The 26,160-nt window shown below is 39.9% G+C and overlaps 1 protein-coding gene across 1 annotated transcript in view; it reads left to right on the forward strand.

Annotated features, from left to right (window-relative positions):
* The window catches only part of LOC115867756 (uncharacterized), a 303,449-nt gene that overhangs the window by 156,884 nt on the left and 120,405 nt on the right, over positions 1–26,160 (forward strand). The gene's annotated exons all lie outside the window — the stretch shown is intronic.

Consider the following 26,160-nt stretch of genomic DNA (forward strand, 5'->3'; position numbering starts at 1 on the left):
GTGGTGGGGACTTTGCAACAGGAAGTACAGGGGCCCATGAGTACACATGTGAGGAGAACCTAACCGGACCCGGGGGTGGTTAGAGGAGGCATCCCGGTAAAGCAGTAGCTGAGCTAGAACTACAGGGTGTGCAGGAATGTGCTGAGTGAAGGAGAGAGGCAGCTTGGGCCCAGGTCAGGAGGCAATGGGTCGAGTCCTCGTTGAGGAAATGAAAGGAATGTGGTCACTACATGAGTCCAGAGTGTGGCAGGGAGAGAGCTCGGAGAGAAAGGCTCCAAAGTGTTCATTGCAGCAAGAACGTGGTGGGAGATGAAGTCATAAGGGTAGAGGCAGAAGCCAAGCACGATAGGCCTTACACACCATCAGTTTCATAGTAAGAAGCTGAAAAGTCATTGAAGGTTTTAAGATATGGAATAGACGTGTTAACATTTGAAACTGGTTCTGTAGTAGAATGGATTGTAGGGTGGCCAGGGTGGAATGAGGGAGACCAGTTAGGAGGTGACTGCAGGAGTCCAGGTGAGGGATGTTACAAGCTTCGGTGAGGAAGGTGGCAGTAGCAGTGGTGGGAAGGGGATAGATTTCAGGTGTTTTAGCGGAGGAACTATCTGAACTTGTTGATCTATTGACTCTACCTGGTGGGAGAAGGAAAGGAAATAAGTTCAGGTGGAAGAGATTCAACCTCAAGGTAAACATGGGCAGTTTTCATAAAACATATAAGAGAAGCCAAAAGAAAAGATGAGATGGTCCAGGAGACAGTACAAAACAAGAAGAGTGGGTGGCTCAAGACAGATGAATGAACACACGTGATTAAGAGAGAGACTGAGACAGAGGAGGAAAATCAGAATAATATGCTATGACAGAAACCAAGGGAGGAGTTATCAGAAGGAAAAAAAATGGCTAATAGAGTTAGGACCTGGGTAGAGATTAAGAGAGCAAAGGACTGAAAACATCCCTCAGATTTGTGAACAAGAAGGTCATCTATAACCCCGGTGAGAGTGGTTTTAGTGGAGTGGGGAGGGCAGAAACAAGCAGCAAAAAAGAAGAGGAAATGGAGACCTGGCCGGCACATCTCTGGGGACATGGTTCATAAAGTCTACACTGCGAGTGATGCAGCCTGAAGTTGGCCGTGGTAGCCATGGACAGAGGGTGAACACATAGGAGAAGGAGGGAAAATCAGTAGAATTTCAGGTTTCTGAAGACGAAGGAGGAGGTGGGATTCAGAAGGGGGGTGTCGGACTTTGGAGATGTCCCAGTGGAAGCATAGGAGGAAGTTACTGTCCCCTTGTAATCGGAAGGGGCAGGGAAGGCACAGGTGCAGGTCTAAGTATATTTGCAGGTTTGGGGATAAGAACTTATGGGTGCTGTGGTCTGCTGGACTTCATTTTCTGTGTGGTCTTTGCTGTGAGGAGAACCAAGGGACAGGAAGCTAAATACATCTACAGGATGGAACAAAATTAGGACTCTTGAGTGCAAATATAGATTCACTGTAGTTTAAGCAAAAGGGAGAGTTTATTCTAGATTCACACTAGTTTAAGCAAAAGGGAGAGTTTATTATAGGGAATATGTTTGTGCAGGTAGATTCTGGACAGCCTTCAATGCTGGGCTCTACCCTGTTGGTAGGGATAATTCATTGAGGTCTTTCAATAATAATGTGATGAAAATAAGTCTTTTTCTAGAAGGACAAATCTGACTGAAGTTGATTAACACTGAAATAATCGAGGCTGAGAAAACTGTTGCAGCGATTGGCTGTCCTTAACTGATCCTGTGTGTAATTGCACCCTCAAGTTTCAAGATTCCTCATCTCTGTAATCAACTCTAAGATGAGGATTATACCTGATGGCTCTCTGCTTATTTTCTAAGTAGGAGGATGGTAGACAACTTCTTTCTTTTTTTTTTTTTAATTATTATTATTATTTTTTTTTTTGCGGTACGCGGGCCCCTCACTGTTGTGGCCTCTCCCGTTGCGGAGCACAGGCTCCAGACGCGCAGGCTCAGCGGCCATGGCTCACGGGCCCAGCCGCTCCGCAGCATGTGGGATCTTCGCGGACCGGGGCCCGAACCCGTGTCCCCTGCATCGGCAGGCGGACTCTCAACCACTGCACCACCAGGGAAGCCCTAACAATCGTTTTTATATCTCATCGTCTCCTCACTTGATCTACTGGATCTATTTGCACACATTGGTGATCTGTGTATCTAAAGTTCATGTCTGTTTATAAGTCATCATATTTTCTTTTCTAAATTGAATGCACCTGTTTGACAAAAGCAGAGCAGTCTTAGTGTGCACCACCCACGGAGGTCAGCAGCACAGCAAAGGTAAAGTAATTTTTGGGTGCACTAGAGTTCTGGGGAGTCCCGCAGTTCCTGAGAGATGACAGGGTGTATTAACATAATCCTGGGCTCTGAAGCCTAACAGACATATGCTTGAGTTCAGGCTCTTACTAGCTGTGTGAACTTGGGCATATTAATTAAACTCTCAGTTTCCTAATTTCCTCTTCTCTAAAATGGAACTGTAAATATTAGAAAAATGCATGTGTGCGAAAACTTTCTGTTCCAGTTAATCTGATCAGTCCTTCAGCTTCTTACACTCTGTCCCTCAGGAAATATTTCCTAAGCTCTAATGTATGTACAGGAAGCACACGTTCTGTCAGACTGCATTCCTTCCTCTTTTTAAAGTTCACCTCATAAGTTTTTCCAGTTAATCTTGTTCATTCTTCAGTGTGTCAGCACACCCTGCAAATCCTCCTTCCTTCGTTTGCGTTTGCTCTTGTGTTCCTGTTTTTCTGTTGTTCACGTATTATGTTAGTAGCTGAGGTTCCAGCTTTATAATTAGCTAGGTCTGCTGCAGAGCTTCAGACACATGTGGCATGTGTACCCTATTGAAGGGATGGGGCCGCCAGGAAGGATTTGTTTGGCCAGAAGAGCCCTGGCAAGCTTGAGGGGTAGAGGGGAAGGGGCGAGAGGACAGCCCAGCCAGAGCTTCCGCTTATGTACAATTATGCAGGCTGTCCCCCAACCCGGATGCCTGGTCTGGAGGAGAGAAGGGCTGAGATCCACCCACACTTCCCTTTCCAGGCTGTGGCCCCCAAGTGGGGTTTCATCCATGTGGTGGAAAGGCTCCCTTTTTAAATTCCAGCAAAGGCTCCGTATAGATGAGTCGCAGCCCTGTGCTCAGCTACATGACTGATGCAGAGGGAGGTTCTCTGGCCCAGGTGGCTCATTAGTTGGAAAAGGAGTGGAATATAAATATATATAATATACAAAAATATATACAAATATATAAAAATAATGTTATTTATATTTCTGACTTTACTCTTACTAGAGTATAAATTTCCTGCTGTTATGTACAAATGCTATTTGATAATCATGTATAAGTAGTTGTTTATATGTTGTTGTATTCTAAGCCAAACATTCACAGATTTATTAAATTATGGAATGCCAATAGAATATAATGACATAAAAGCATCAACAATTAAATTAATACTTAGTGAGAGAATTGGGTACAAGATGATTTTTCTACATAGAAAAATCAGATCACAAAATAGTCTTGTTTTGTGAAGTTTTCTGGTTTTCTAATCCATTGAGAAATGCAGCTTGTTGGTTGCTGTCCCAGTGACTGGAAGCCTGCTGCTCATCTTCTAAGATTCCTGGGACTGCACGTCCCTTGCACACCTGCATACCCTCTTTCAGTTACTGCTGGATTCACTATCACTATGCACCTCCACTTTGCTGGAATATCACAGAACACTCCCCATGTCCTCATAATGCCTCCAGCGTTGAAACCAAGAGATAAATGCACAATTATTTAACCCAGTTTCTGGTAATAGAACAGATTGAACTCCTGAGTTTATTACTTCTTCCAACTGACACTGCTCAAATTATAGTAAAGGAATGTATAAGGCTTAAACATGAAGGAGAAGGCAGATTAAACATGGAGACAGAAAACACAATATTTCAAACGAATCCTGGAAGATGGAAAGCAGACAAAGTAATAGAAATTAAAATTCTCATACCTCTAAAAGGAGAAGAGAAAAGGCAGCCTTTGGAATTTCATCTGACAAAGTGAAGAAAATATAATTCACAGTGTGAGGACAAAGAACTTCCAAAATAGCTAGTGGTTTAAAAGGAAATGTCTGCAGTCCTGCATTCAACAATATTTATCATTAAGTAGTGCATCCACATCTACAGTTACCAAAATATAGTGACAGAGTGAAACACTTTCATATTTACAATTGCAAACTTTTTTTTTTTTAATTTTTTTTTTTGCAGTACGTGGGCCTCTCACTGTTGCGGCCTCTCCCGTTGCGGAACACAGGCTCCGGACGTGCAGGCTCAGCAGCCATGGCTCACTGGCCCAGCCGCTCCGCGGCATGTGGGACTTTCCCGGACCGGGGCACGAACCCCTGTCCCCTGCATCGGCAGGCGGACTCTCAACCACTGCGCCACCAGGGAAGCCCTACAATTGCAAACTTTTAAGAAATATTTTTGGTGATTCCAAAAGGAGTAAATTCTAAAAAAAATTTAAAGTATAGTTCTTCACAACTAGAATTTGATTAAAATTCCTGTTGATAAACTCATATTTATTTTGCTTATAGTTAAATCCAATTAAGAACATTTGCAGTGAAATTATACCTTTCAAATTAGAGCACACATGGTCATTTACTGGTAAAAATATAAATAAGCCTCAAATATTCCACATAACTATAATTCTGTTTGGCAAGAAAAGAGTTTCCTGTGAAAGAATGACTTAAACTGATGAGATATAGAATTGATTTAAATTGGAGAAACTCACCAAGCTTCACATCAACAATAATCATTTTTTCCTCATATTGGTGGTATGATACGTAGAAAAATTCCATTGACCTAAAAATAAAATAATAACAAAAACAAACAAAAAATTATTGTGTGCTTCCTGGAGAATGCATATTTGGCAAAGATTTCTATGAATTCCCTGCCTTACATTTTAAGCAAATATTTTTTCCACTTTGTAAGTGCTAGATTATGGTTATCTACATTTTTGATTTATTAACTCCTTATTTAGAATTTTATTAGTTTCATGCATTGATATCATAAAAATTCCTATACTTTTTATTTGTATTTTCCATTGCTTTTTCTTTAAATATTTTATCTTATTTAATATTATATATTAATTTACCTAGCTTTTTTATTTTTCAATATCCTCGTGGTAAAACTAGTGTGCATTGTTACTATCTAAGCATAGAATATTTGGAACAAGTTTAGGCGTCCGTATGATTTTACCTCCAATGTTTTTTCCTGATTATTTTAAAGAAAGAATATATTTCATCTATGAAAGCCAATTCTTAGAGTGGTTATAAATGCATTAGTTATTAATTGAGTTAGATATATAATATGCCAGGAATAGATTCAAGTTTCCTCTAACGTTTAAATGAAATCTTTCTCAAAGTGATATGAAAATAAATAAATTTTCTTAAATTGAGCCTTTTGACATATTTAAGTGTTCTTATTATCCTGGTAGGCAGTTGACATTCTGTTCATATGTAATGTTGTCATTTGAATGTGTTTATTTTATAATGTGACGTGTCACATAAGATTTAGAAAAACCTAGAAAAAATTTTTATTTTAGTGAGATTTTGTCTGTCATAGCACACAAAATTCTTGCCTTTTAAAAAACAAGCTTCCCTGGTGGCACAGTGGTTGGGAGTCTGCCTGCCAATGCAGGGGACACGGGTTCGAGCCCTGGTCCGGGAAGATCCCACATGCCGTGGAGCAACTAAGCCTGTGCACCACAACTACTGAGCCTGTGCTCTAGAGCCCGCGAGCCACAACTGCTAAAACCCGTGTGCCTGGAGCCTGTGCTCTGCAATAAGAGAAGCCACTGCAAGGAAAAGTAGCCCCCCTCACCGCAACTAGAGAAAGCCAGCGCGCAGCAATGAAGACCCAATGTGGCCAAAAATAAACAAATAAAATGAATAAATTAAAAAATTAAAAAATTAATAACTTAAATAAAAGTGAAAAACAAGTAATTTGTGCAATAGTTGTGCTTAGGCATAACATTAAAGAATGAAGAAATTTCATAAAATCAAGTTAATACTTCATAGAAACCGTCTAACAACCTACACTTGAAATCAGTACAGCTAATTAAATGATGGAACTAATCATTGGTAGTACGTAATTTTTGAAACAAACAATTCTGAAGTTCCTGATTTTATAATGTATCTTTATCTAAACATATATACACACATACACACAAGAAACACATAAAATGAAAGACCATACTCTAAACTTTACTGCTCAATTTAGAAGCTTCGTTTATACATGAGTGACTTTTAAGTTTTAAGTATTCAAAGCCTAGGCCACACAAAGTGTGTTTACTAGTTTGTTTCTTTGTTTTCCTTAGAAGAACCCTGCTAACACTTCTGCTTTTGAAATAAACATCCACTAGTCATTTATATCAAGGAACATTATTGTATTCATCAACTATTTTATAGAATCTCATACTTACAAATATATGCTGTAGAGTAGTCCACCATGCTAAATTCTATTTCCTCCCTGTATGATCCTTTTGAAATCAGGTTCTGAAATTCCCTCAGACCCCCAGCATCTTATTTTTGCTGGCATAAAAGAACTTGACTGTCTCAATAATTACCTTCGATGGCACTCTGGCCTCTGTACCGGATGTTCTGTTTTTACACACGTATCTATGCAAAGAGAGGTTTTGTTGAATATGGAAATCAGTACTGTGGGATGCAATGGCGTTGCTGATAAAGAGGTCTTATCTAACATTGTTAGCCCATCTGAAGTGATCAGATGATTGGAAGCGGTAGTTCCATGAAATCTTCAATGTAGTAGTCAGCATTTTTTTCCCCCAAGAATTCATTTTTGTAGTTTTAGAAAATGTATAGCTTAAAGTAAAATCCCCCTTTTAAAAAAAAGACAGGGAACCGAATACCAATAAGTCGGCTACCACAGCAAACACTTGTTATCAAATTATTGAGAACCATTAAAATCAGTCTGGAATAGTCAAATTACTAAGGACTTGTAACAATCGAAAGATCTAAAGAGGCCTGTTTTCTAGCTAAACCTTTCTAGTTCTTTCAACTGGTCCTCACAGGGCAGTTTTTAGACTTTCCTTCATTCTCCAGTTTGCGAAAACACCTGTTAAAATCTTAACTGAGCACGGTGCTGCAGATGTGGACTGGTGAATGCAGAGGATGGTGAGATTGCCAGTGCCCTTGTCCTGTGCCTCCTGTAATTGTGTGTGTGGGGTGGGGGGAGGGTGATTGATAAGAGGGGGAGAAACAGAGTGGTGGCGGTGGAGGAATGAATGCTAAATAAAACAGCAGGAAAGATCAGGCTGTGGTTGATGGAGTGTTTCTTAGTAGTTAGAGGCCTAATGATGTAGAAGAGTACCTTTACGTGTATTCTATGATTTTGAGGTTTAAACCCAGGGAAACTGAGTCTCTCAAGCTTAAAGGGTTAGTTTGGGAATAGAAAAGGCAGACAAAGTTCAGGAAGTCAGGAGCTGAATAGATGTAGCAATGGTGCAGGGAATAAAGGGTGGGGTTTGGATTAGTTGGGAAGGATCCAGGTTGTTTGCTGAATGCAGTCATTTTCGTTGGCTTCTCGTCGTACAGTTCCTTCCCCAGCTCGGGGCATTTGAGACTCTCTCCAGGCATTGAGCCTGGGATTCAGGAATGACTCCTCTTTCTCATGGTTTGGGTGCAAGAAGCAGACAGGAAGATTCTGAAAGTGACACCCTGAACGAGTGGCCGTTTCAAAGCCTATTTAACAGAACAAAACTGGAGCATCTTCCTATGGAGTGAAAACTGGGTGTCAGCAGGGGCTGGGAAACAAGCCATGGAGGGACAAGTAACAGGATGGGTAGGTAGAAGGCAGTCCTGGAAGAATTCCAGAACAAGGTGTAGATGCTTGTGACAGATTTCTTAGCATTTGTGGTGTCTCTGGAAAAGGGTAGGTCAGGACAATTGATGGGGTTGGAGCATTGTAGGCTACTTTTTTTTTTTTTTCTTGCAGTACGCGGGCCTCTAACTGCTGTGGCCTCTCCCGTTGCGGAGCACAGGCTCCGGGCGCACAGGCTCAGTGGCCATGGCTCACGGGCCCAGCCACGCCGCAGCATGTGGGATCTTCCCGGACCGGGGCATGAACCCGTGTCCCCTGCATTGGCAGGCGGACTCTCAACCACTGCGCCTGGGTTGGAGCATTGTAATGCTTGGTGCCTAGGTGACTGTGACTGATTCAGTGATGTCAGGTCTGGGCAGGTACCAGGATCCTTGTGCTTTTGCTGGTGCAGCTCTGGAATGCCCTTGCCTTTGAGAGGCTGGTTTTTTTTTTTCTGATTAACTTCGATCTGCACATTCTGCGTAATCACTTTTACTCTATTTCTGTTTCAGCCAAACTAAGTCCAAAGTAACAGAAGTTCAAATGTGCACAATCAGTGAATATTTAATATTTTTGTATGGTTAAAATCCAAAATGAACTTCATATGAGTAGAATAAAGAAATATTGGATATTGGTTATTGATGGTGGTTGTTTAAGAAATAAGCCTACTATTTACAGTGCATCCTACTTAAATAGTTGTTGCCATTCATTCGTACGGTAGCACTTTATAATATATTCTGGAACCAAAAGAAACCTCTAGTGACTTGACTAGTAGGCTCTGGTGAGTTCTTCAGTGAAACGTATCCAGTAGTCGACAGTGTGTGGCAGTGTTTTCATTCCCATATAGGAGAGATTTTCCCACATGTCCACAAATATAATCACCTGCTTTGAGACCCTGCGGAATGGCTGCTACACTTACTGCTGTGGAAAGTTTTCTGTTCAGATTGAAGTACAGACTTTTATTTTCTACCCGCCTACAGAGGTATATTTCTTTTCAAACCAAATTTTATAATCATATTCAGCAGCTATTTCTAGCTGTGTTCACCCAGTACTTAGGAAAACTCATTTAGAATGTTTTCATTTCCTTTCACTAAACTGAAAATTAAGTGGTTAGATAATGAATTATGAAAACATTTACAGCGATGCTTAAGTACTGTATAAAAATGCTAATAATTCCTGTTTACTAATCTAAAAAGACAAACAAAATGAAAAGTGTACTGGAACAATCTATCAAAGACAGTCTTAGATGATGTGAATGTCACATCGCCTTTTCAGTCTTTAACAGAAGGTTTTTTTTAAAGCAATTGTTTTAGCTTTACATTCTTTCATTAAAGGATTTAAAAATATTTTATTCAAGTTCTTACTTACAAAGACACAGAATTTTTACTAAAAAGTTAGGAAACATTTGGGTTCTGTGTACCTTGTTCTGATAGTACCTTGCTCCAAGCAACCACCCAGACTACTAGTCTCTTAGCCACAATCCTCACTGTATCACCAAGTAAGAGATGAGGCCCCTTTCCTGGGGTGACCACATATCTGTGATCTGCATTTTGTGAGGATCCGTTACCTTTCCCAGATCCTGAGACGTTCCTCTTCGTTTCTGGGTAGATTTCCCCTTGTTCCACCTGTGCCCTTGGTGCAGGATGACCGGGGCCGCTCCTGCTTTCCTTTAACCCTGCCCCCTTAGCCTTGCACTTGGTCCTTTCTGCCTGCACTTCCTTCCCATGTTGCATCCTTGCAGAGCAAGGATCTGTCATGATGGACTCAAGGTCCACGTCTTAGAGTGTGGCCCTACCTCTGCCACGAGACCTGACTCACCTCCTGGTCTTGTCAGCTCTGGCTTGCTGCTGACTTAGACACAATCTAACTTTGGCTTCTCCCCTGTGTGAGCCAGAAGCATAGTGACAACATAAATTAGAAACAGTCAACTGAGCACCCGACACTGTTGCCAGGACAAAATGCACTTAAATAGCAATTAAAACTAACTATCAATTTTGTCTGCAGTTATTCAAATGACTGACTCTAAAGATGCCTTTGTTACAGTTATGGTTCTGCCAGCCTATAAAGCTCAGTCACTAACGCCCGATCATTACAGTCTCCATGTGACAGCTGCTCTGAATCCATTCTCTGGGCCTTCCCAGGAAATCAGCAATGCTGTCAGGGTCCTGATCTCCAGTTCGTTATTACAAAGCAACAGCAGCCCTACTTGGTTTCCCTTTCTCCTGAGCACTTAGTGGTCTCATCCTGTCCTTTCAGATTAGTCTCCAGGGGATCAGTTAGAATTTTATTGTTTTCCCCACTGTATTTAAGGCAACATTAACTTAGCTAGGAAAGCAATGTTCTTTTCCTAGAAAAAAGAAGACAGTGCACCGTTGTTTAATTTGGACTGGGACGCATCTATTAGCTTTTTTTCTACATTCACATCGCTGATCTGGTTATCTCTGCTTGGGGTTGAGGGTACATCCATTTGAAGATTTGCATAGGCCCTGTCAGGTGTCCCCAGGCCCTTCAAACCCAGGACTGCTTTGTTATTTTTTGACTTGGGTTTGAGGGGGTGGTTCCTGGACCACACAGTTAGGGTAAATTTAAATGATGGATCCAGGAAAGCGCACACCTGGTATTATGCTGAATCCAACATGCTTGCTTCATCTTGTCCTCAGTCTTTGCAGGTAACTGGTTTTCCAGTCCACTCTCTCAATGAAGATGCAGCACTTTGAGGGTCCTTGGCTCGCCTTCCTACCTGATACAGCCTGGGATCTCTTTTTCTGGCTTTCAAAGGACTCCTAAGAGCCAGCCCTCTGGCTGAGTTCAGCTGTACATTTGATGCTGGTTTAGGGCTCTGCTCTGGTTTTCCTTGGGGATTTCTGTTACTTTTTGTGAGCTCAACTATGCATTTAAATGGGGGTATTTGTTATATATATATATATTTCTAGCATTTCTAGGTGTCTGGTAGTGAGATCTTTCAAGATATGCCTTGTCTCCTATAATCTATATTTTCTTTTATATGAAATGTGATATATTTACTTTTTAACAAAGTCAAACTCAATGAAATATCAAGGAAGCTGGAACTCCAGTAGTCCCTTGTTATCACAGATGGAAACCACCATTATGTGCTTCTTTAAGTGAGAAATACCTTAGACATACTGGGCCCACTGGACATGGTTGCAAAGCTGAGGCCTGTCTGGTTTCTCATCACCTAAACAATTCACTTCACTGCCCTTATTCTTTACATAACCCTGGCGCTTTCTGCGAAGTGTATGAATTTTCAGCTATAGATGGGTGGAACAAACACACCTGGGCCACATTTCCTATGTTTCGTTTAAAAAAAATTTTTTTTTTTTTAAATCACAGAGATTAAAATGGCTCTTCTGCAGATCACTATTTCAAAACTTGCTGACAATCTGGAAACAAATCTGTCCCCAGGGCAGTGGTGAATGGTGATGAATAGCTCCATCCCACTCCAGGAGGTCTGTGTGGTGTCCAGGGACTCAGGGAAACAGCTGGCTATGTAGTGGCTCAGAGACAAGGGCAATCTGAGAAGAAATAGGTCCTTGAGTCGGTTGGTAGGCAGTACATCGAAGGGTGGAGAACTTGGGGTCAGCCTGCATGGATCTCCCTCCCGTACCAAAGGAATACCCTGCTTTTCTCACCCATGCTTCAACTGCATATGTGGACAGAGCACTGAGACTGGTGTAGTAGATGCTCAGTAAATATTTGAACAATTAATGCATATATTCCCTTTCCAACAAGATTCATCGAAAATAAAAACTACCCTTAATGTTCTTTTGACCAATTTTCACTTATGATTAAATTGTGGAGTTTAGGGAGAAGGATTATATTGCACAAGTTTTCCTATCACAAACCTTCCTTAGAGACAGTCCTGTGTCTTCCCTGTAGCCTTTTTATAACCTATAAATTAGTGTAGTAATTAATGAGAGATGTCAGCAAATGCTAAGCTTTGTAAGTATAATTTACTCAAATATGTGTTTTTTATGAAGCATGCAAATTTGAACAATGGAGTCCTTATGAGTCTCTCAAATAAGGAACTAGAATAAAACACAAAGCAAACATTTGTCTTTGGATCTGAAAAATAACAAAATGAAACTACATTGTAAATCCTTTGGAAGGACATGATAAGCAAGCAAAATGAGTTAAAACATGTTTAATTTTTATGGAAGGCAAGGAATTTAAAAAATGGCGATCCCAGACCTTTGGAAGTCTACTTTGATGTGCTTTCCTCCATTAAAAAAAAAAAAATACATACTTTTCCTCCCACAAGTTTGAATATTTGGGGTTTGCTTTAGCAACTGTAAAACTAGTCATTCAAATAAGTGTTTTGTTTTGTTTTTTAAGATATAGAAAATCTGTGCTTAAGACATTTTTACATAAAGGAAAAGTAATTTGGCCCAAAGAAAATTATGTCCAAAGGAAAACGAGCAGCATTGCCATTATAAAAGATACAATCCTGGGGTCCTAGAATCCTGCAAGGCATCCTTCATACAGGACATCAGAGCAATGGAGATTATTGAATGATTTTTAGAGATGAAGCCAAGGAAAGGGGCCGAATAGGAATTAGACAAGGGAGACTGAGACACAAGAAAGTATGACTTTAGTTTGGAAAAGAAAAATTGGGGGCTGTCGTCACAACATCCATTTTTCCCAAACATACTTTCAAATAATACAGAAAATAATATTTAATAAAACATGAAATTTGTGTTAACTTTACTGAAAACTTTCAAATACAATAATATGGGAAAGATGGCATTTTTTTCAGGTTAGTGGACATTTACCCCTTCTTATTGCTTTTCTAAGTAGGCAGAGGGTAAACAAAAGTGTGAAAATTATATTAATTGGTTGTTTTCTTCATACCTTTGCTGAACAGCTTTGTGAAAGAGACTTACAACAAGGGTGAAATTTCTGTTTTTAAATCTTGGTATTGTCTGTGTAAGGAGTTGAAGAGCTTGTACTAGAGCTGCTTCTCCAACCGCATTTTAAAGTAGAAATTCTATCACAGAAATTGAGAGTTTAAAGCAACTTTGGAGATAATCTAGTTGAAAGCTTTCATTTCATTGACAAAGAAACTGATCTCTTTTGCATTGTTCCAAATCACACTAAACTCAGGCCTCTTAAGCCCTGAGCTTTGTGTTCTTCCTACATCCCTTTTCTGATCTACTTCTGATTGAGGACTAGAGAATTTTACGTATCTTTCTTTTTTTTTTTTTTTTTTTTTTTTGCGGTACGCGGGCCTCTCACTGCTGTGGCCCCTTCGGTTGCGGAGCACAGGCTCCGGACGCGCAGGCTCAGCGGCCACGGCTCACGGGCCCAGCCGCTCCGCGGCACGTGGGAATCTTCCCAGACCGGGGCACGAACCCGTGTCCCCTGCATCGGCAGGCGGACTCTCAACCACTGCGCCACCAGGGAAGCCCATATCTTACATTTTTGTTTCAGTTTTTATGTAGTAACCGAGAGTTTTCAGGCACACGTGTCTAGATGTCTACCCCTCCCCCACTTCTTTCTTTACCAGAAGGACATGTGGCACAGATGCTATAGTTATACAAGTCCTGCCCCATTCTTCCTGCATTATATTCACTGTAATTAATTCATTTCATATTGAGAACTTGGCGTCTCCACTGGATTGTTAGTAACATGGTTTCCTGAGTTGAATAAATAGAATGTAATGCTTCTAAATCTAAGTTATCGGTCTCAGATGATGCAGTTTGGGCATCATTCTTTGACGAAACACAGTATATGCTGCCTACTACCAGAATATGTAAACTATTTGACAGAAAATATAGATTACAGGATGATTATTCATATTGAAAACAGTGGTTTATTTTACAAAAGAATTCTTTAAGGATTCCCTTAGTGAATTCCTCTAGTTTAAATTTCTGAAACTCAGCTGATGCTCAGTGTTTCCAGAACATAAAGCAAAACGTACTTGAATTGAATGACACATGAAAAACACCCAGACTTTTCTAAATAATGCCAGCAATTCAAAACGCTGGTTATATTGGATGATGTGAGCAATGATATACAGTACTTAATAATATAATTCTTATTTTATTTTTGCTTTCTGCCAAGGCCCTGGGTTGTTTGGTAGGATGAATGATACTATCTGGAGATTAGAAACAGATTTAAAATTGCTGAATTGCAATGCCTAGAAATACCCTGGAGAGTCAAACATGCCTGAGAAAAGAGGGTCAAAAAACCTATTATGAAACAGTGGTAATTAAGGAATATTCCACTTAGGTCTGTTTTGAGTCAAGCGGTACTGCAAAGGGGCTTGCATGGCTTTATTTTTAGGCTGAAGTTTATTGATTCAGGTTGAGGCCTCTGCTAATTGGCAGAGCTGTTCTTAGCTGACAAATGTGCATTTGGTTCTAGAGAATGAGAAATTAAATGTTTCGTCTGTCTTTCTGGAGAAAGGAGATGGATTACTCTGCTGAGGAGACTTTCTCCAGGCTTAAGCCCCACGTCTAGGTGGGCCATGGGCAAGGTTACTTGACAGATGCTGGGATTCCCACAGTCCACACACACAGGGTTTCCCTGGGCCGATCAGTGACGAATTCCTCAGGGCAGTGCAGCCAGGGTTCTGGAGGCCACGCTTGAAATGAGGATGTGGGGATTAGGACCTTCCAGGTGACACAGCGCACAATTAATCTGGTGAGTTAACTAGCCGACTGCTTGGTCTCTGAGGGGCTGTGACAGGATGCAGATGGCAGTGGCGCGCGGGACGAAGGGGTTGGCAGACAGTGGCTGGGGGCTGCTGTAGTGGCGGGGCGGCAGTCCAGGTGCAGGAAGACACAGACCATGCATCTTTAAAGGTGTTCAGAGCTCAGGAAGAAGAGACACAGGGCCCAGGGCTTGCTTTAATGCTCCGCTGTCATGGTCTTAAAATTCTTCACAGTTGTGTTGTTGTTGTTGTTAATCAAAGGGCTTTTTGTTTTCATTTTGCACTGGGCCTCACAAATTCTTTAGCTGGTCTTGCTGGAAGGGGAGAGAAAAGATCAGGAGGTAGAGACCAGAAGGCAAATGTGCAAATTCCAGTCTGTGCCATGGAGAATTCTGTCCTCTGTAATGGGGTTTAGCGAGAAGGCATTTAAATAATCCTCCTGACATCATGGTGTTGATGAAATGTCTGGAGGGCATTTGACCCCAGAGTTGCTGAGAGGGGAGAGGCCACATAGTGGAGCTGATAGTGGAGTGAAGGGCAGCTTCGAATGTCACCTGGGGGGAGCAGTCAGGTTAGGGGGTGCGGGGGGGTCTCAGAGGAGGAAGTGCAGCAGTGGCTGCTGGGGGAGAGGTCCATAGCACGGGCCGTCCAAGTGGCCTGGGCCGTTGCGGTTGACCTAATTAGGAGGCCTGAGGAGTAAAGACAGTTTGCAGCATTCCATGGCCTTTGACTTGCTTGGTGCTCAAGAGAAAGTCTCTTGACTTGCAGTGTCTCAGATTCCTTATCAGTAGAAAGATGTTTTATCCTAGCTGCTCTCAAATACTAACAGTTTAGTGTGATAGCATCTGTCAAGTGCTTGAGCCCTGGGAGATAGGTGCTTTATCAATGAGTACAGTGGCCTGTTCCTGGCACCAGAAAGTGAATTTGGGGTCTAGCAGAGCTGCCTTGGAGGATGTGGTTTGAAGAAGTTTAGGAGTTCAAGTGTTGTACTTAGCAGTTGTCCAGGGAGACAGCTTATATGCAGTAGCCACCGTCCTCTCCCCCAAAGCTCCTGTGTATTGTCTAGTTGTATTTCCTCACCAAGTTAAGTATGGGGTCAGACCCGGACATTCATTCTCTCAGGTCTTGTGGCTGGGCCCCGATTAATCTAGAGGATTCATAAAAATAATAGCCTGTGGCCTCTCAGGGGTATTACAGATAATTTAGTTCAACTCCTTAAATTTTCAAATGACAAAATCAGAAGAGAGGAAGGTCATGGGTGGCCCAGGTGGCACAGCTAAGTGTGCAGAGCCGTGTCCAGTGACCAGATCTTTTACTTCTGGTCCAGGTAATTTACCTGACATCACTCGTCTTCTGGTCAGTCAGGTCCGTAGTCGCTATATTTGAGGAGTTCTGTTGCATTCTGTGTTTACACATGTCCCAAGGTTATTATGGACTGCTTATTAATCAGAGTAATAATAATAGTAATAAGTACCATTTACATAGGGCCTGCGATGGGCACAGTGAGCTCAGCACTTCACCTAATCCATTCAGCCACCTTTAGAGGTAGATCTTATTATTTTCACTTTTCAGAAGAGGAAATCGGGGCTCAATGTCGCATGGCTCTTAATTAGGTAGATTTTAGGTTTCATCAGCCTTCCAGCAGTTTTTAGCATAGGCTCCAGTGCATTTAGTGGGGGCCCTTCCATTCCATCCTTCTCTGCTGAGAAAGAACTAGAGTGTGCATTAATTCATGGTATTTAGTTTCATTATTTTTTCCAGTTGATGAAGATTTAATCCAGGCGAAAGAAATAGAAGAGCTACAAGGGTGCCACTTTATGGAAATATTATGGTGCCGTATGTATTCTGATTATAAGAAAGGACAATATTTGAAGTCAGTTTAAGCAGACCTGCCTAGAAATTGAAAAGAAATGGAAGGCTTTGCTAGGTTGTGCTTGCCCAAGATGATCAGGATTTAGGCCACAAAGTCAGAATGTGCATATTCACCCCTCTGCCGGGTGCAGAGCAGAGAAGAATAAGAGGAGTGTGGTGATGCCCCCCGTCTGGGGAGGGTTGGAGACATGGCGGGCCCCCTCCTGCAGCTCTTTGCCAAACCCGTTCAGAAGCAGAGGACGTGGCCCCTAGACACGAACTCAAGGCCCTCTGTCACCGCTGTCATCCATGTTAAACAGCAAAGCCAAGCGGCCTTCATTTACCTAAACTCGTGTTGTTTTTTCCTCTGTAAGCTTTTCGGTCGGCTAAGGCTGCTGTAAGTACCGTGAAGTGTAAAATAGCCACACAGGTTCCTGTCTGATGAGTGGAGTGCAGGTTTCTCATCACTCCCCAGGGGCCACTTACAATGGGAAATTGACCTTGTGAGCCTTGAAACTTTTCCACGCACCAGCCTGTATGTCGTGTATTATTTTGCCTTTTAAAATTAGCATGCTATTTTAGAAAACGAAGAAAGCAGGCTTTAGAGCATCACAGGGCATCTGCTTTACGGAAACTGCATATCAGTCCCTGTCTCTTCACGCTGAGTTTTAACTTATTACCAAAAATGGGAAAATATGCAAATAAAATACCTGTGTATTGATTGTGCTTTTATCTTGATGTCCTTTTGAATATCTAAATGATGGGCATTTGTGTGTAGATTTGACTCCTGTTTCTCCATGTGACTCTGCTTGTGGATTCTGGACTGTGGCATGCCCTAGAAGGTGTGGTGATTCACTTAGATGGTACCTGGCACCCTGTACTATGCCCCAGCACTGGGCCATGACATAGATTTTATGTTAATAACAGCCATACTTTGTAGGTACTGAGTTTTCTCTGCAATTTGAAGGTATCAGAGGAGTGACAGCGTCTGTTCTGATGCCATCGGCGCCCCTCATTTGTGCCCTACGAGCATTCTGTGCTTATTTCTGCGTTTACTGGGCTTGTCACAGGCCTGCATTTGCATATGCAAGGGCCTGGCTCCTCCTCTAGACTCTAAGCTCTTTGAGAGCAGGACCCGTGCCAGTCTTGTTCATTATTGGGTCCTCAGAGCAAATTAGTGCAAAGCCCTCAGTGGGCACTCAAATAAATATTTGTTTAATTGATTTGATACCTTTAATTCAATATTATTAGTACCTTTAATATGCCAGGCATTGCAAATCATGTCTTAAACAGATTTTCCCATGTAATCCTCACAGTAACCATTCAGGGTTGTTGCTGATCTTCATATTACAGATAAGGAATCTGGAACTCAGATAGGGTAAGCAGCCTGCCCAGGTCATCCAGCTGAGCTATGTAATTTGGAGCTGGGCCTGAGTGACTGCAAATCACTCACCTTCTCTGCTACACCACACTGCTCTGTGTGTTAGAAGGTAGAGTGATATAAAAATCACTCCAGATGCTGACGGAAGCATGCAAAACATGAGAGCTGGGGAGGTGTGTGGATACACTGGCAAAAGGACATTGGTAAAGAGATGTGTCCCCTTCGAAATTTTCACAGAGAAGTTCTTTTCATTGAGGAGAAGTATTTTTTGCTCCTTAGACAAGGAAACTGGATAAGGCATGTTTGTTCATTGTTTCTGCCATTAGAATTGATATACACGGGTATTGTAGTTATAGGTAAGGATGGCATAACCGTTACTATTTGATTTAATTGATGTTATTGAGCCCTTTCTAATTCTGAGACTGATACTGGGTGAGGTTGAGGGCTGGGAGCAGAATGGAGAACACAAGGTGGTACAAAGTACCTCTTATTTTCACAAGCTTGTAGTATAATGAGGGGTAAGAAAAATAATCAAGGTACTATGTAATAAAAGAGGATATAATAAATGTGGAAAAAGTGGTTCAATGTAGAAAGGGTATAAAAGGAATAAAAAATTATATGTGATTGGTGATAGAAATATATTATGGAAGGGGTGGTACTGGGATAGTTCTTGAAAAATGGGTGGAATCTAATAATTGGACATTCGAAGATGATGAATGACATGGTCTCTGCTTTCAAGGACAGGTAAGAGTCCTTGGCAGAAATGAGTGCCGACTGAGCATCGATTGGTCCAGAGAATAGTGGACTAGAGAAAGCAATTTCCATTGCATCATTATTACAGTAGCTGAGATATGGAAGCAACCTAAGTGTCCATGGATAAAGAAGATGTGTTTTTTATATATATACACAAGGGAATACTACACAGCCATAAAAAGAATGAGACCTTGCCATTTGTGACAACATGGATGGACCTGGAGGGTATTATGCTAAGTGACCTAAGTCAGACAGAGACAAACACTGCATGATTTCACTTCTATGTGGAATCTAAAATACAAACGGACATACACAACAGAACAGAAACAGACTCATAGATATGGAGAACAAACTTAGGGGTGCCAGAGGAGAGGGGAGGTGGGAAGGAGAAACAGGTGAAAGGATTAAGAGGTACACACTTCCAACTATAAGTCACAGGGATGTAATGTACAGCATAGGGGATATAGTCAGTAATATTGTAATAACTTTTTATGGTAACAGATGGTTACTAGACTCATAGTGGTGATCAGTTGTATAAAAGTATCAAATCACTGTGTTGTACACCTGAAACTAATATAATAATTCAATTAAAAAAAGAAATAATTATGCAAGATAATATTGAAAAGATAATGTGGGACTGTGTCTTTCTAGGGGAAATAGTAAAGACTTCCTGTATGGGTGACCAGCAGCCCAGGAGCCTGCGTTTTAGATTGTGTTGATCCGGCCCTTAAAAGTTTGTTCCACAAAAGGATCCAAAGGGGGTTCTAGAGACACACAGAAAACTCAGTGAACATAAACTCCTCTGGTTCAGTGACTCAGTCTTCACGGGGACTCAGGATGCTTGAGTATGGAATCCACACTGTCGGGAAAAGGAAAGGATTTTTCCCTAAACAGCGCAGTGTATTGTTACACTACTCATCAGAGTTGGCAAAGGAGAATCAGGCAGCATTTGGGTTGGATTATATTGAAATCACGTCAGAGACTGAATAATTAAAACCACTTTAAAGGGAAGTTTGATTTCCCTCTTGCAACGCGCATATGACTCTGGCACAGAAACATTTTTCAAGTTAAATTATGTTTCATTCTCCATTTATGATTTGTCATGGTAAATAATCCTTTCTCAAATGGCAGTGTCTTGAACGTAAAACATAGTGGGTGCTGTCTGAATATTAGGCAATCAGTCCAGCATGGGATCAACTAGCTTTTCCTTAGATGGAGATTGTAAAACTAATAAAGTAACATACATAAACCAACACTAGGAATGTTTCCATGGTGAGGATGGCCAGAGACACTTTTGCTAATAGAAGAAAATGGGATGGATAGTAAAGATGTTAATTAGCTGTACTATGGCAGCAGCTGTTTTTTTTAATAGCCCTAAGCCTTCACCATTCTACATGTCTACAGCTCTGTGTTGCTGGCTATGAAAATACAAATCATGTAGAGACCTATTTTATTAAAAATTTTCAACAGTTTTATTGAGAAATAATTTATATACCATAAAATTCACTCATTTTGATTGTAAAAGTCAGGGATTTTACTAAATATGTACAGTTAGTCAACCAACACCACAATCTAATTTTAGAACATATCCATCACTTCCCAAAGATCACATGTGTCCATTGCAGTCTCTCTCCAGCCCCTGGAAACCACCAGTCTACTTTCTGTCTCTATAGATTTATCTTTTCTGGGCATTTCACAATAAGTTATCCTTGATTGAATTCTGTGAGTTAGAGACTATGGGGAATATATATATATTGTATATTTCTTTAAAGAGTAAGGCATATTTCCTGTTTCTTAAAATCTGACAACTAAGGAAGGTGAGATTAACATTATTATTTCAAAAGTGAATCATAAAATTAAAGGTTATATTCTGTATAGAGACCAAAGATACTGAACTATAAAAAAGGGCAAGAGCTATTCATGTAGAGATGCAGAAATGAAACAAATAAATTAGACACCAAGACAGTTCACCTGAGATGTCCAATTCATTTAGATAAAAATGTTTGATTGAATAATGTGATAATCTCTCTGTTTTTCAGTGAGGAAATAAATATTTATTAGGATCATGTTAAGTCCATCCTGAGTTGTAGGTGATCTTGATTTTAAATGTTGGACATATTGGCATAGATGTTTTTCTGAGTTGGAAGGCCACCTAGTGCACATCATATTGAATCCTATCCTGGCCATATGTGTACGTGCAGAAAGCCTGCTTGGCAAGTACTGAGAATTCCCAAGCTAGAGTGTGTCATATCAAACTCTACCAGTGGGTTGTCCTTGCAGAACAGGGTCACTGTTCTCTCTTGCTGTGGCCAATACTTGGGGAGGCTATTCTTTGTCACACTGCACGTGTTTCAAAGAAAGTGGGTGTATTTTTAAAGAAAAGTAGATTTATTTTAGACTTCTTGGTCATATTTCTAGATAGGAGTGCTTTATCTAATGTATTAGTTTGCCAGAGCTGCTGTAACAAAATACCACAAACTGGGTGGCTTAAACAACAGAAATGTATCGTCTCACAGTTCTGGAGGCTGGAAATTCAAGATAAAGGTGTCAGCAGAGTTGGTTCCTTCTCAGGGCTTTGGTGGGGAATCTGTCCCACAGCTCTCTCCTAGCTTCTGGTGGTTTGCTGGAAATCCCTGCCATTCTTCGGCCAGTAGAAGCATCACCCCAGTCTCCGCCTTCATCCTCGCAGGGTGCTCCCCTGAGGGCATGTCTGTCTGTGTCCGAATTCCCCCCACTCCAGTATGATTTTATGTTACCTGATTGCAAGAGCAACAACCCTGTTTCCAAATAAGATCACATTCCGTGGTACTGGGGGTTAAGATTCTAACATATGAACCTTTGGGGGACAGAATCCAACACGTGATATCTAATAATAGTAATACTAATAAGCAAGCACATAGCACAGAATGTGCCAAGCCCTTCCAAACATTAACTCATTTAATCCTCATAAAAACCCTGTGACATGGGTACTATTATTATCTCTTCTTTATTATTTATTTATTTATTTATTACATCTTTATTGGAGTATAATTGCTTTACAATGTGTGTTAGTTTCTGCTTTATAACAAAGTGAATCAGTTATACATATACATATGTCCCCATATCACTTCCCTCTTGTGTCTCCCTCCCTCCCACCCTCCCTATCCCACCCCTCTAGGTGGTCACCAAGCACCTAGCTGATCTCCCTGTGCTATGCGGCTGCTTCCCACTAGCTATCTGTTTTACATTTGGCAGTGTATATATGTCCATGCCACTCTCTCATTTCATCCCAGCTTACCCTTCCCTATCTCTTTGTTATAGATGAAAAACATTGAGGCACCAGAAGGTCATATAGCTTGCAAAAAAGAGACTTTTAGGTTAGGATCCAGGCTGTCTGGCTCCAATGTACATACTCTTACATGCCAAAGAACACGGTGCCACCTTCTAGGTATTCATAATCTATCCAAATGGCTTTTATATTATAAAATTTCATAGGTGATGGAGAGTTTATGACCCTAGTCTCTTTAGATGGCATTATGAAGGGAATTATATTCCTCCTCTACAGAGAAATATAGATTATATAGATTGAGAATGGTCCTTGATTTCCCTGTTAAAGAGAAAATATGTTAAGCTGATGAACTGACTCATAACATGTATACTCTTCTATTAGGTTAAACCGTATGAAATTGTCTTTGTATAAGGTAATACTTATAGTTTATTAATAATTTTATATGATTCAAGCTATTGTCTTTACTCACGTTTAAAGCCAACTGTTTTGGGCTTCTAAGACTTGTCTGTTCTTTGCAGATAAAGCAGACAGTTCACCTCATTTCTTCAGAAATCTCTTTACCCTTCTGTACTCTGCTGCCCCAACTTGTCCCAGACATCAGGCCTGCAGCCTTCTTTTTTTCAGGGAAGGATGATACACAACACACAGGAAGAACAGCAACAAGCAAGTACAATTCAGATGCTTAAATCAGAATATAAAATATAGATTGTGAGGACTACTTCTGTCCCCAGATTTAATAAAGTTTCTCAGTACCACAGAAGGAAAGGAGAGTCTGAGTAGCAGCAAAAACCTTCTGAGGAGATGAGAGTTAGTTACCAAGCAGGGCCTGCGCCTTCCTTCCCCAGGCTGATCCTAGAAAGGATAGACAGTTAAGGGTGATAGAAATGTGTTCTGGTTTTTGGTTAGTGCCGTGAAAAAGAGCAAGATGCCACATTCTCCTGGGACCACGTGGTCTGAGTCACGTTATGGTAATAAGTCTCATTGGTTTATTTCCTAGTAAGTCTAAACTTATTGATAGACAGTTAGTTTCCTTTGAAAAAAATGAAGGTTTTTGCACACTTAAATTTGTTGACTGACCTAATAGCTACATGAGAGAAATATGATTTTGAATTTTTAGATCTTAAATTCAGTTTTTTTCTCTTTATTTTTACATGAAATAAAAGGCTTTTTTTTTAAAAAAAATATACATAGTTGCTATGGGCTGAAGTTTCAATAATTTCTAAGAAGAATTATATTTATAATATGTTTTATTTATGAACTGTAAGGTACTTTATGAAGTAGTTAGATAAAATATTTTCAGATCACTCTGACTTTATTTAGCAATATCAGGCACTATATGAGGATGTGGGATTACGTAGATAAATAAGACACGGTCTCTACCATTGATTGCATTTTGTGTACCTTTTTATGATTTTAATCTCTACTTGTGACAACTTAAACAAGTTTACAGATAAAAAAATAAGCTCTGGATATACAAGCTGATGGAGGTGACTATAGTGAATAAAGAGAAAAGTAACATGAGTTTTACTTGAGTAAACTTGAGTTAAAGTGTTCACAAATAAATACCCAAAATAAGCAATAGTGCTCTCTGATTATGATCCATGAATGACATATGGAAGTTCTTAGGTAGAAAGGTTACCAACTTTGGCGTCAGAAAGAGATGGATCTTTTTTCCCAGTTGAATCATGAAACTAGCTGCGAGATTACAAACAAGTTACTTAACATTACAAATGCTAGTTTCCTGAGGGAAACTGAAGGTTATTATCAGGATTAGTAATAACTGACACATCTCAAGTTCCTAATGATTGGTAAATTTTATTGATATTTTAATTTTGCTGTTATTATTTTTCCATGATGCCAATTCAGTATATATATATTTTCCACTTTTATTGAGAAATAAATGATACATCACTGTATAAGATGTAGAGCATGATGGTTTGATTTACATATATTGTGAAATAATTACCACAATAGTTTCAGGCAGCATCTATCTTGTCATGTAGACACAATTAAAAAAAAAAAAAAAAAAAAAAGGAAAAATTATTACCAGGAACCATATCAAGGAGTTTTATTCCTATATTTCTTCTAGGAGTTTCACAGTTTCAGGTCTTACATTTAAGATTTTAATCCATTTTGAGTTAATTTTTGTGAGTAAGGTAAGATATGGGTTCAGTTTTATTCTTTTACATGTGAATGTTCAGTTATTCCAGCACCATTTATTGGACTGTCTTTTTTTCATGGAGTATTCTTGACTTCCTTGTCAAATATAAGTTGACTGTATATGCTTGGGTTTATTTTTGGGTTCTCAATTCTGTTTCATTGGTCTATTTGTCTGTTTTTAATGCCAGTACCATACTACTTTGATGACTATGGCTTTATAAGTACAGCTTGAAATCATAAAGTGTGTTGCCTCCTGCTTTGTTCTTCTTTCTCAGAATTTCTTTAGCTATTTGGGGTCTTTTGTGGTTCCGTATACATTTTAGGAGTTTTTTTTTCTACTTCTATAAAAAATGCCATTAATATCTTGATAGTGATTGCATTGAATTTATAGATGGCTTTTGGTAGAATCGACAATAATATTAATTCTTCCAATCCATGATCATGGAATACCTTTCCATTTATTTGTGTCTTCTTTAGTTTCTTTCATCAATGTCCTATAGTTTCAGAGTAGAGATCTTTCACCTCCTTAGAGGTGAAAATTTAAATTTATTCCTAAGTATCTTATTGTTTTTGATGATATTGTAAATGGGATTGATTATTTCATTGCTTTTTTCAGAAAATTTGTTGTTAGTACATTGAAATGCTACTGCTTTTTGCATGTTAATTTTTATCCTGAAACTTTACTAAATTGATTGATTAGCTCTAACAGTTTCTTTGGTTGAGTCTTTTGATTGATTTTTTTTTTTTTTGCGGTATGCGGGCCTCTCACTGTTGTGGCCTCTCCCGTTGCAGAGCACAGGCTCTGGACACGCAGGCTCAGCAGCCATGGCTCACGGGCCCAGCTGCTCCGCGGCATGTGGGATCTTCCCGGACCGGGGCCCGAACCCGTGTCCCCTGCATCGGCAGGCAGACTCTCAACCACTGCGCCACCAGGGAAGCCCTTTTGATTGATTTTTATGTATAAAATCATGTCATCTGAAAATAGAGACAATTTTACTTTTTCCTTTTCAATTCTGATACCTTTTATTTCTTTTTCTTGCCTGATAGCTCTAGCTAGGGCCTCTAGTACTATGTTGAATAAGAGTTATGAAAGTGGGCACCCTTGTCTTGTTCCTGATCTTAGAAGAAAATCTTTTACCATTGAGTATGAGGTTAGCTGTGGGTTTGTCATATATGAGCTTTATTATGCTGAGATATGTTCTTTCTGTGCCTACTTTGTTAAGAGTTTTTTTGTGAATGGATGTTGAATTTTGTCAAATGCCTTTTTTTGTGTCTGTTGAAATGATCATATGATTCTTTTCTTTCATTTATTAATGTGATATATCACAAAGATTGATTTGCATGTGTCAAACCATCCTTGCATCCTAGGGATGAATCCCATTTCAGCATAGTGAATGATTCTTTTAATGTTCTGCTGAATTTGGCTTGCTAGTATTTTATTGAGAATTCTTGCATCTATATTCATCAATGATATAGACCTGTAGCAAATATTAATAAAATGTAGAAATTGTCATTCTGATTTAATAGAAGGGGAACGTAGAATTAAGAAATAAATTTGTCTATTTCTATGTAAAGTTAATAAGAAAGTCTGTCTGGCAAAAGTGATGGAGGAACAAAAGAGATCTGTCCTATAACAATTAAGGATGGATAAAGGTCAGGGTTACAGATCTACAGATCCAATAGATACTAAGCATAATCATAGGCAAGTACTATCAATGCAGGAAATAAATGGTCAAATTTCTACAAAAATATAATTTATCTGAGCTGACTGAAAAATGAATAAAATATTTGAATAAATCTATATTAAAGGAATTGGATGAAAGGGTTGAAAATCTTCAGCGCGCAATCCCTTCCCCCCCTTCACTTACACTCACAAACGTACAGATTCATTACCAAATATGTCATTAACAGATAATCCCAATACATAAACTTTTACAGAGAGTAGAGAGTCAATACCCTTGTAAACACATTTTATAAGACTAGTAAAACCTCTATATTGAAACCAAAGAGCGACAACATGAGAAAGGAAAATTGTAGGTTCATCTTTCTTATGAATTTATAAGCAAAATTCCTAAGGTATTAGCAAATCCAATCTAGTATTGGGTAAAATAACACATTAGGACTAAATTGGGTTTGTTCCAGAATGCAAGGAATTTTTACTGTTATGAAATTTATTAGCATATTTCACCCCATTAA

The sequence above is a fragment of the Globicephala melas genome, chromosome 1 (genome assembly GCF_963455315.2).
Source record: "Globicephala melas chromosome 1, mGloMel1.2, whole genome shotgun sequence".
Classification (NCBI taxonomy): Eukaryota; Metazoa; Chordata; class Mammalia; order Artiodactyla; family Delphinidae; genus Globicephala; species Globicephala melas.